Source organism: Tachypleus tridentatus, chromosome 13 (assembly GCF_004210375.1).
Source record: "Tachypleus tridentatus isolate NWPU-2018 chromosome 13, ASM421037v1, whole genome shotgun sequence".
NCBI lineage: Eukaryota > Metazoa > Arthropoda > Merostomata > Xiphosura > Limulidae > Tachypleus > Tachypleus tridentatus.
In genome coordinates, this window is record NC_134837.1 from 104387172 (window position 1) to 104396986 (window position 9815).

A 9815-nucleotide genomic window follows, 5' to 3' on the forward strand; every position below is an offset into this window, starting at 1 on the left:
TGATGAATAATAACGAAAAGTTATTTGTGATAGAATGTCTCATGTAATCCAAAAATTATTTCAGGTGAATAAAAACTAAATAACTAAATGAAACAAAATATATTTACCCTATGCCTTTTACAGTGAGTTACTTGTAGATCAGAAACAATAACTGATGTAATTTGCATGATATTGGTATTTTGAGTTTGACTAGAATTATTAGATCAAAGATTCTTTAGATTCAAGTTAATGTGTCCCTAATTTTTGAACATTAATCTGAGAGATGACAGTCAGTCAGCAGCACTCAGTTAGCATGACTAACTGTCATGTTTATAATACACACGCAGCTGAAAATATAGAGCATGGTATTGCAACTAAACATTAGACCATGTCTGGCTGTTAACGTTAGTACCAAGTAAGGTTGAAAGTTTGGTGTTCTTATAGTCTGTATGTTTGTTTGTTTGTTTTGAATTTCGCGCAAAGCTACTCTAGGGCTATCTGCGCTAGCCGTTCCTAATTTAGCAGTGTAAGACTAGAGGGAAGGCAGCTAGTTATCACCACCCACCGCCAACTCTTGGGCTACTCTTTTACCAACGAATAGTGGTAGTCTATATGGCGAAGTTTTTCTTCTGGAAGCTGATGCCTAAACGTTATAAAGTAAGCTTTAACATGTATACATGACTGCTGATATGTTGTTCTGTAGATTCATTTTGTACAATTAAATGTGTTAACCTGATTTTCACTACACACATGCTATGGCCATATTTCGAATACAGTGTATGAATAGCAAAGCTTCGTTTGAAGACCCAAGTTTATTTAAAGTAACATCCTCTTTTCTCTTCTGGTTATCCCTACTTCTATAAAGAAGTGCAACCTTTTTTGAGGGCTCTTTCGATATTCAGACTGTTTTGATAATCAGTTAATACCAGACTTTGTTCACTAGAGTATTAATATTCCTGCAACTTGTGTATAAATGTATTTTCAGTGCCATCTAATGAATGATTCAATCTCATTGTTCTCTGAACAAAAGGTAGTGGTTTCTTCGATCATTGAGTTAATGATTAGAGTTAGGCATCGATCGCTACACGCGAACATAAACGTTTTCAAGATGGTGTATGCAAGATTTAACTTGCACAAAGACAAAAATAAGTTGATGTATTTCCGCCTGCTCCCTCTGCGGTACCAAAACTTAAGAAACACTCTAGGGAAATTAAACATTAATGAGAAACATAAAATAAAAGTTCGAAAAGATAAACAGTAAAGAAAGTAACTTGGTTTCAATCTTCTAAGAACTTAGGTTTAAAATCATGTATATTGAAAGTAACATAAAGAATAGCTTGATTTTAGCAATTTTTGTTTGTTTTTGATTCAAAACAAACAATTTTGAAGAATTCAGAAACAATTAGCGTTCATTCATTTTGAACCTCCTACATTTTTACGGTGTTTGTAAAAACACAAAAATTTTGTTTCTTTCTGCAAGCCCGCTATGGCCAGATGGGTTAAGGCGTTCGACTCGTAATTTGAGGGTCGCGGGTTCGAATCCCTGTCGCACCAAAACTGCTCTCCATTTCAGCCGTGGGGGCTTTCCAATGTGACGGCCAATCCCACTATGCGTGGGTAAAAGAGTAGCCCCAAAATTGGCGGTGAGTAGTGATGACTATCTGCCTTCCTTCTAGTCTTACACTGCTAAATTGGGGACGGCTAGCGCAGGTAGCCCTCGAGTAGCTTTGCGCGAAATTTTAAAAACAAACATCTTTCCGCAATCTTCGCGAAAATATTCAAGAGGATTATCTGTGCAAAACCGTTCCTAAATTTGAACTGTATGCAAAACTTTTAGGACATATTGTTACCTTAAAATAAACTCAGTCAACTAACAAAACACAAGGGTTAAAAACAAACAATAAACAGCTTGAATTTCCAAAGCGTTTTAGTCTACCAGGAAAGCTGGTATCAACGAAAAGCTTCTTGAGTCCGCAATATGCACGTTAACTGTCATCTACATCACGGATACTCTTTGAAAGATTTGACTACACAGTAGACAAGAAGGATGGAAACAATACAAACTTCACAAAATGATATTAAGTAAGTGTAACTGAATGAAGATTTTTGTTTACGTCTTTATAATTGCTTATTAATAATGGTTAAAGAATGAACACAGGGGCCACGTATACCAAAAACGTTTGAAAACTCTTGAGCTAAAAAAATGAAGAATTACACCACAAGAATGAATATGTATCATTATGCTAAAATATCACTCAAAATTGTTAAAGTCTGAAGGAAACGAATAAAAAGGTAAACAAGCGAAATTACAGAAAAGTGATTGAAACAATGTTTACTCACTAAATGTAAGATTGACACGTGTTTTTTTAATAGAACACCTATCACAAGCTCTTCCTCTTACATATACCAGTAATTTTCATCCAGAACATAATTTAATTCAGTATTATTAGTGTAGCTAAGTTTGACCCTTATATAATCATTTGCAGATTACAGAAATGCCTGCAAATCAGTTAATATTTTCCCAACAAATTGAGAAACAGTTCTAGAAACACGTTCGTATGTTTGGTAGTCACCTAACCTCAGTGTTAAAAGCAAGTCGTTTCAAAAATTCTCATATCAAACTAAAATTCTTAATTTCTTAGTTTACAATAGTTTTAGTTTCTTTTCCAGTTTTAGTTTCTTAAGAACAGTATGATATATTACCTAACCTATAGGTAAGTGAAAATCTGATGTTTCATTCACGTTATATCTCTTGTTTTCGAATAACCATTTCAATACATTCGAAAATTAAAACTTTTTTCTTCATAAGTTCTAAGGTTAAATGTTAATACATATCCAAAATTAAACTTTATTTTTAACCTTAATATAATTTCAACAGGTAACTTTAGTCTGCACGTAAAGTTAAGCCTAGTTTTCTACCGTATTTTAATATTTCACGAGGTTAACGTTTGGTCCCTACCCAAAGTTGAGCTTCTGGCTTTTCCTCACATTATAATTTCCTTGGTTTATAACCCAAGGTTAAACTTCATTTTTTCTCAACTTAATATAATTTCCATTGTAAACTTTGATCCGCGCCCAAAGTTAGGTTTCCTTTTTTCATACAAGTAAAATTTCAATAGGTAACTTTCATCCATACCAATAGGTCTCCCACTGGGACAGCAGTAAGTCTACGGAGTTACAATGCTAAAATCAGGGGTTCGACTCCATTCGGTGGACACAGCAGATAGCCCGATGTGGCTTTGCAATACGAAACACATCCATACGTAAAAAACACACTTGTACCAATGATTAAACTTCCTTGTTTACATCGAAATAGATGTTTGTTTTTGAATTTCGCGCAAAGCTGCACGAGAGCTAATTTAGCAACGTAAGACTAGAGGAAAGGCAGCTAGTCATCACCACCCACCGCCAACTCTTGGGATACTCTTTTACCAACGAATAGTGGGATTGATCGTTACTTATAACGTCCCCACTGTTGAAGGAGCGAACATGTTTGGTCTGACGGGAATTCGAACCTGCGACCCACGGATAACGAGTCGAACGCCTCAACTCACCTAGCCATGCCAGGCCACAACTCGGTTCATTACATGGTATGATTATTTTGTAATCAGAATATTTGCTGATGTCTTTTGGCGATCGAAATTGCCTCTTTGACGCCTTGATAATGGTTTATTATATGGTGTTTGGTTTGGAATATCATCAGGTTTAAGATTTTATTTTTTAGGATCGGGAAACACGAAAGTAACACATTTCGAAAAAAACATATTTTGACCAATATCTCATTAAAATGGCAGCAATAAAGAACAATCGTACTTTAATGAAAGGGAATATAAATTACACATATATGAACGATGCTTCCTAGGGTGGATGAATGTTTAACATACAGAAAACGTTATCGAAACTGTTCTATCTGAAAGAGCTTTGGCAAACCACTCTGTGCCGAAGTAAAAAAAAAATTGGTGTTTCATTTGTTTGTTGTTTAGGATGATTAGTAAATATAGCTTAAAATATTTATAAAAACAAAATTTAGAACAATTTATTGGTTATTTTCGCAAAATCTGTATGAGTTTTCAATCCTTCTGTCTACGTCAACTTAGAAGATTTCTTTGCAGAATTTCACACAAAGGTACTCTAGGACTAACTACTCAAGTCGTTCGTAATTTAAAAGTGATGGATAAGAGAGCACTTGGTTAATCAACGCCATCTACCGCCAATTCTTGGGTTACTTTTTTACCAAATAAAATGAAGTTGATAGTCATATCATAAAGCAACTCGCGATTCGAGTGCCCTAACAATAGCTAAGTAGGTACTTTTTTCTACTTTCGTAAGTACTTCTTTTCGAGGGAAATATAATACAGGCTTTCTCTAAACCCTATGATTGATTCAAACTGATATGATTGGATGGTATTAGAATCAAATGTTCGCTTTTAACCATATGCGTACAAAAAATACTGAAAAGATAATTGTTTGTTTGTAATTCAGCACAAACCTACACAAAAAACTATCTGGGCTTTGCCCACCACAGGTATCGAAATCCGATTGCTAGCGTGTGCAGACATACCATTGGCCTAAAACTATGAAAGGTGATCTCGCTACCGTACGTAATCTGTTCCATGTTAGTGTAAGATTAGACGTCTTTGACGTCACTACATCACAGGAGTAAGATGTAATTAAACCGTGACAAGCTGTAACGTTAGATTATAAGTGTAAGTTCCCCCCTGGTACAGCGGTAAGTCTATGGATTTACAACCTTAAAATTAGATGTTCGATTTCCCTAGATGGACACAACAAATAGGGCAATGTGGCATTGCTATAAGAAATCACGCACGCTCTTTATAAGTGTAAAACTTTTGCATTTTTAATGATAACGTGTAGGCTATTTATTTTCAAGATGTATATACATATGTATGTATGTGGAGGAAATATTTTAGCCCCATTTACTCAAAATAAACAAAGAAAACCTTGCTTAAATGTTCTTTAACAAACTTCACCGCATCTCACAGTTTATTAATTGTAATTCGCTCTTGAACTACAACCTAATGTGAGAGACGAAAATTTCAGCTTAGCAACTAGAAACATCTGGGCAGCTTATAACAATTAGTGTCAAAACATGAAACCCATTTAATACTAGATTTAGGTTATGGAAAATGTCTTGAGGGTTAGAACTTCATAATTTTGTGAAAGCTTAGCAACATTAATAAATGTTGTTATGTCTTCTAAATGGAACATGCAATTATGGGAAAACATATTTAATTGACAATGCTCTACATGTATTTATCTAGGTTTTATATATAATATAAATGTATATCTGATTCCATAAAACCTTGCTCAGTTGTTTAGGTTACGTGGAAGAACTGCAGGCATTATGATCATAAACTTGTTATTAATCATAAAGTTACACAACGAACTATCTGTGCTAAAGCTTAAAGGCCTTTTTGCATCTTGTCATTATATAACATTATTTCACAAGTAATTATTCAATCGTGTCTATGGTATTTCGAATTGCAAATGAGGAAGCTCTTCTTCATAAAACATTGTGTTGTTACATTTTACATAATAGAGGAATTATTTATAGTGAAAACAATTACACATTGTTGTATGTGATCGTCCATTTTGGGTAAATTAATCTGCTAGACCAAGAGAACAACAAGAACATAATTTTCGGAAATATAAATGGTTTTTTACCTGGTTTCGTATGAAGAATCGATTTGAAATGACTTCCATAAAAAAGGCCGTCCTGATTGTACAAGCTGTTGCGTTATCTGAACTGTAATGGAGCTACATTAGTATATAAATAAATGTTGTTTTCGAGACGTGTGAATTTTATGTGTGACTGCATAAATTTCTGCTATGGACATGCGGATGTATCGCTCGCATCCTGTTTCCGTTGTAGTTTCGGGCCGTGGATGTGTTATAAGAGTGACAAATAGCAGAAATAGTTCTAAAATAGCTTTGCGCTTATATCAAAAAGCAAATAAAGAAATAAAGTGCTTGTTAAAGTGTAATTGTACGTAAATAGAAACATAGAAATAATATTAAATCTATAAAAATAATCTTTTGTTATTGTATGGTGAAGATATAAGCATTTCATAGAGAAAAAAAAAAGTTTCAAGTAATTTGTTCATCTTACTTCTATAAAATATGTAACCAGAAAACTTTTATCTCCAGAGTCTCTGAGTCTCATTCTATACACTTTTGTGGATCTGCTAGCGAGGCTAGACTATAATTGAAAGAAAAGCACAAAGGATATATGAATATTGAAATAGAAAACGTGAAAAGTATTTATAAGTATTATTCCAGTAACAAAGGTTTCAATAACACAGTGACACTGAGGTTGAAAATCACATGTATTGGTTTAACTAGAAGGTAAAGAAATGTTTGTTTGGAATCAAGCACAAAACACCACAATGGGCTATCTATGTTCTGCCCACTAAGGGTATCGAAAGCCGGTTTATAGCAGTGTGAGTTCTCAGACATACCGCTGTGTCATTTGAGGACAATACAGAAACGCGAAAGAAATGAATAGTTGGAGAAAACATACACATACATATATATATATGCCCACACATTTTTCTATATATACACATATGCGCTTCCACACAAAGTTGTGGGATAGTCTTCTCTAATAAATTTATTGTCAGTTATTATACTATATTATTAATAAATTATTTATCAATTAAATATACAAATATCTTAGCAGTTCTGATAAATATTTTATTAATTATAATACTGTTGGATCACGTGCTTTCTTTGTTGATTATTACGGCTACTCTTAATTATTTTATGTTAATTAACGTTAGTGTCAGTGTAAGTTGTATCTGACCTAATGATACCATATAAACCTGATAGAATTTCGTGATAAAATAAACAACAATAATTACATTTTTAAACTGTAATATATATATGTAAAATAGAGCTGTTCCTAATATTTAAAAACAAAACATGGTTAGCACAGAGAAAGTAAGGCTTGTTCTGGTTTGAATTTAGCAGTGTAAGACTAGAGGGAAGGTAGCTAGTCATCACCACCCACCGCCAACTCTGGGGCTACTCTTAACGAGTCGACTGCCTTAATCACATGGCTATGCTTGTTCTTATCTACTTTTATTATTATTAAAGTTTTGGTTGTTTCTTTATCTTATTTTCATGGCACAATTATGGTCTGCACCGTGCCGTATATACAGTTTATTTCGTAACAAAAAGTAATTTTGACTTCCTATGATATACTTTCGACAAGCTGAACAAAACTGATTTGAAGTTCATGATAACATTATTCTGATTTTTTCTGTGTTCATATTTATGAGAAGATCCTGTATGCTGTTGGTAAAATCTAGTTTAAATCTCATGATAAAGTATTGTCTAAATGTAATTGTATGTAAATAGTGGCACTCATTTTGTACCGATCTGATAAAATAGTAATCAGTAAACAACTCTTTACCAAATACGAAGAAACAACTAAAACAAGCCAATTGTTTCGGACGTGTTTTATATCAAATCTTCTTCTGAAAACGGTGAAAATATAAAAAAAACTCCGGTGTTTTATATTCAAAAAACGAAAGAAAAATAAGTAACGTTCACATATGTATTATCGTTGTATTTTAACGTAATATAATATAAACTTTGTTGATGTTTATATTATCGTTGTATTTTGACGTAATATAATATAAACTTTGTTGATGTTTATATTATCGTTGTATTTTAACGCAATATAATATAAACTTTGTTGATGTTTATATTATCGTTGTATTTTAACGTAATATAATATAAACTTTGTTGATGTTTATATTATCGTTGTATTTTAACGTAATATAATATAAACTTTGTTGATGTTTATATTATCGTTGTATTTTAACGTAATATAATATAAACTTTGTTGATGTTTATATTATCGTTGTATTTTGACGTAATATAATATAAACTTTGTTGATGTTTATATTATCGTTGTATTTTAACGCAATATAATATAAACTTTGTTGATGTTTATATTATCGTTGTATTTTAACGTAATATAATATAAACTTTGTTGATGTTTATATTATCGTTGTATTTTAACGTAATATAATATAAACTTTGTTGATGTTTATATTATCGTTGTATTTTAACGTAATATAATATAAACTTTGTTGATGTTTATATTATCGTTGTATTTTAACGTAATATAATATAAACTTTGTTGATGTTTATATTATCGTTGTATTTTAACGTAATATAATATAAACTTTGTTGATGTTTATATTATCGTTGTATTTTAACGCAATATAATATAAACTTTGTTGATGTTTATATTATCGTTGTATTTTAACGCAATATAATATAAACTTTGTTGATGTTTATATTATCGTTGTATTTTAACGTAATATAATATAAACTTTGTTGATGTTTATATTATCGTTGTATTTTAACGTAATATAATATAAACTTTGTTGATGTTTATATTATCGTTGTATTTTAACGCAATATAATATAAACTTTGTTGATGTTTATATTATCGTTGTATTTTAACGTAATATAATATAAACTTTGTTGATGTTTATATTATCGTTGTATTTTAACGTAATATAATATAAACTTTGTTGATGTTTATATTATCGTTGTATTTTAACGTAATATAATATAAACTTTGTTGATGTTTATATTATCGTTGTATTTTAACGCAATATAATATAAACTTTGTTGATGTTTATATTATCGTTGTATTTTAACGTAATATAATATAAACTTTGTTGATGTTTATATTATCGTTGTATTTTAACGTAATATAATATAAACTTTGTTGATGTTTATATTATCGTTGTATTTTAACGTAATATAATATAAACTTTGTTGATGTTTATATTATCGTTGTATTTTAACGTAATATAATATAAATTTTGTTGATGTTTATTTCTGCACACTTTTGTTTTACTAAATTTAAAGACTTTAGTCCATTTTTTATGTTAAACTCGCCATACTTTTAGTGTTACGATGCTAAAAATTGAGTTTCGATATCCGTAGTGGACAAAGAACGTAAGGCCTGTTGTGTTGCTCTGCGCTTAACGACAATAAAATAACGAAACGAATCTTTTAAAAAGGGTTTTATATGTCACTAAAAACTTTCCTTATCAATCGTAACGTTGAAATACGATTGTTGGTAGGAAAGAATGTTTGAAACAGTTGTTTTTAACACAGAAGTTTTATATTACGTGAAGTAGAATTGAAATAGTCGATAGGCATTGCTGTCAGTTGATTTGAGTAATCTGTCCCCAATCAGGATGATTGAAAGTCTTGTTCATCTATACGAATACTTCTCAAATTACAGGCTTTTTGTTTCTTTTACTTCTTCCACGGTGAATCAGAGGTAAGTTTGAGTACTCGTAACGCTAAAATTTAGGGTTCAATCTATACGATGGGCTCGACACAGATAATCCTTTGTACATATTTCTCTTTAACGGTAAAAATGTAGAAATAAAGGTTCATTCAATATCATAATTCTTCAGCGTTTTGGACACTGATTTATGATTCTTGCTTGGATATATAGATTCAGTTATAATAACGCACTTTACGTTGTGCCCCCTAGTAGCTCAGCGTTATGTCTGCGGACTTACAACGCTAGAAACCGGGTTTCAATACCCGTGGGGGGCAGAGCACAGATAGCCAATTGTGTAACTTTGTGCTTAATTCAAAACAACAACAACTTTACGTTGTAAATACATCAGTTAGTACACTATACTAATAAAATGGATTTAAATACGCATCTCAGCCGTTATTTGGTCGTGGTGAGAGAGAATGCATCAGAACTACATATTGACAGGTAGTTGGTGTGATGTCATTGAAAATGGTCATCATTGGTAAAAGTATAT

At 31.7% G+C, this 9815-nt stretch overlaps 1 long non-coding RNA gene across 1 annotated transcript in view; it reads right to left on the reverse strand.

Moving 5' to 3' along the window:
• The window catches only part of LOC143237008 (uncharacterized), a 39273-nt gene extending 33456 nt beyond the window's left edge, over nt 1–5817 (reverse strand). Inside the window, exon 1 of the long non-coding RNA XR_013019835.1 lies at nt 5665–5817. This is a non-coding gene — a long non-coding RNA (uncharacterized LOC143237008). The remainder of the gene's footprint in view (nt 1–5664) is intronic.
• Between the last annotated feature and the right edge of the window lie 3998 nt (nt 5818–9815).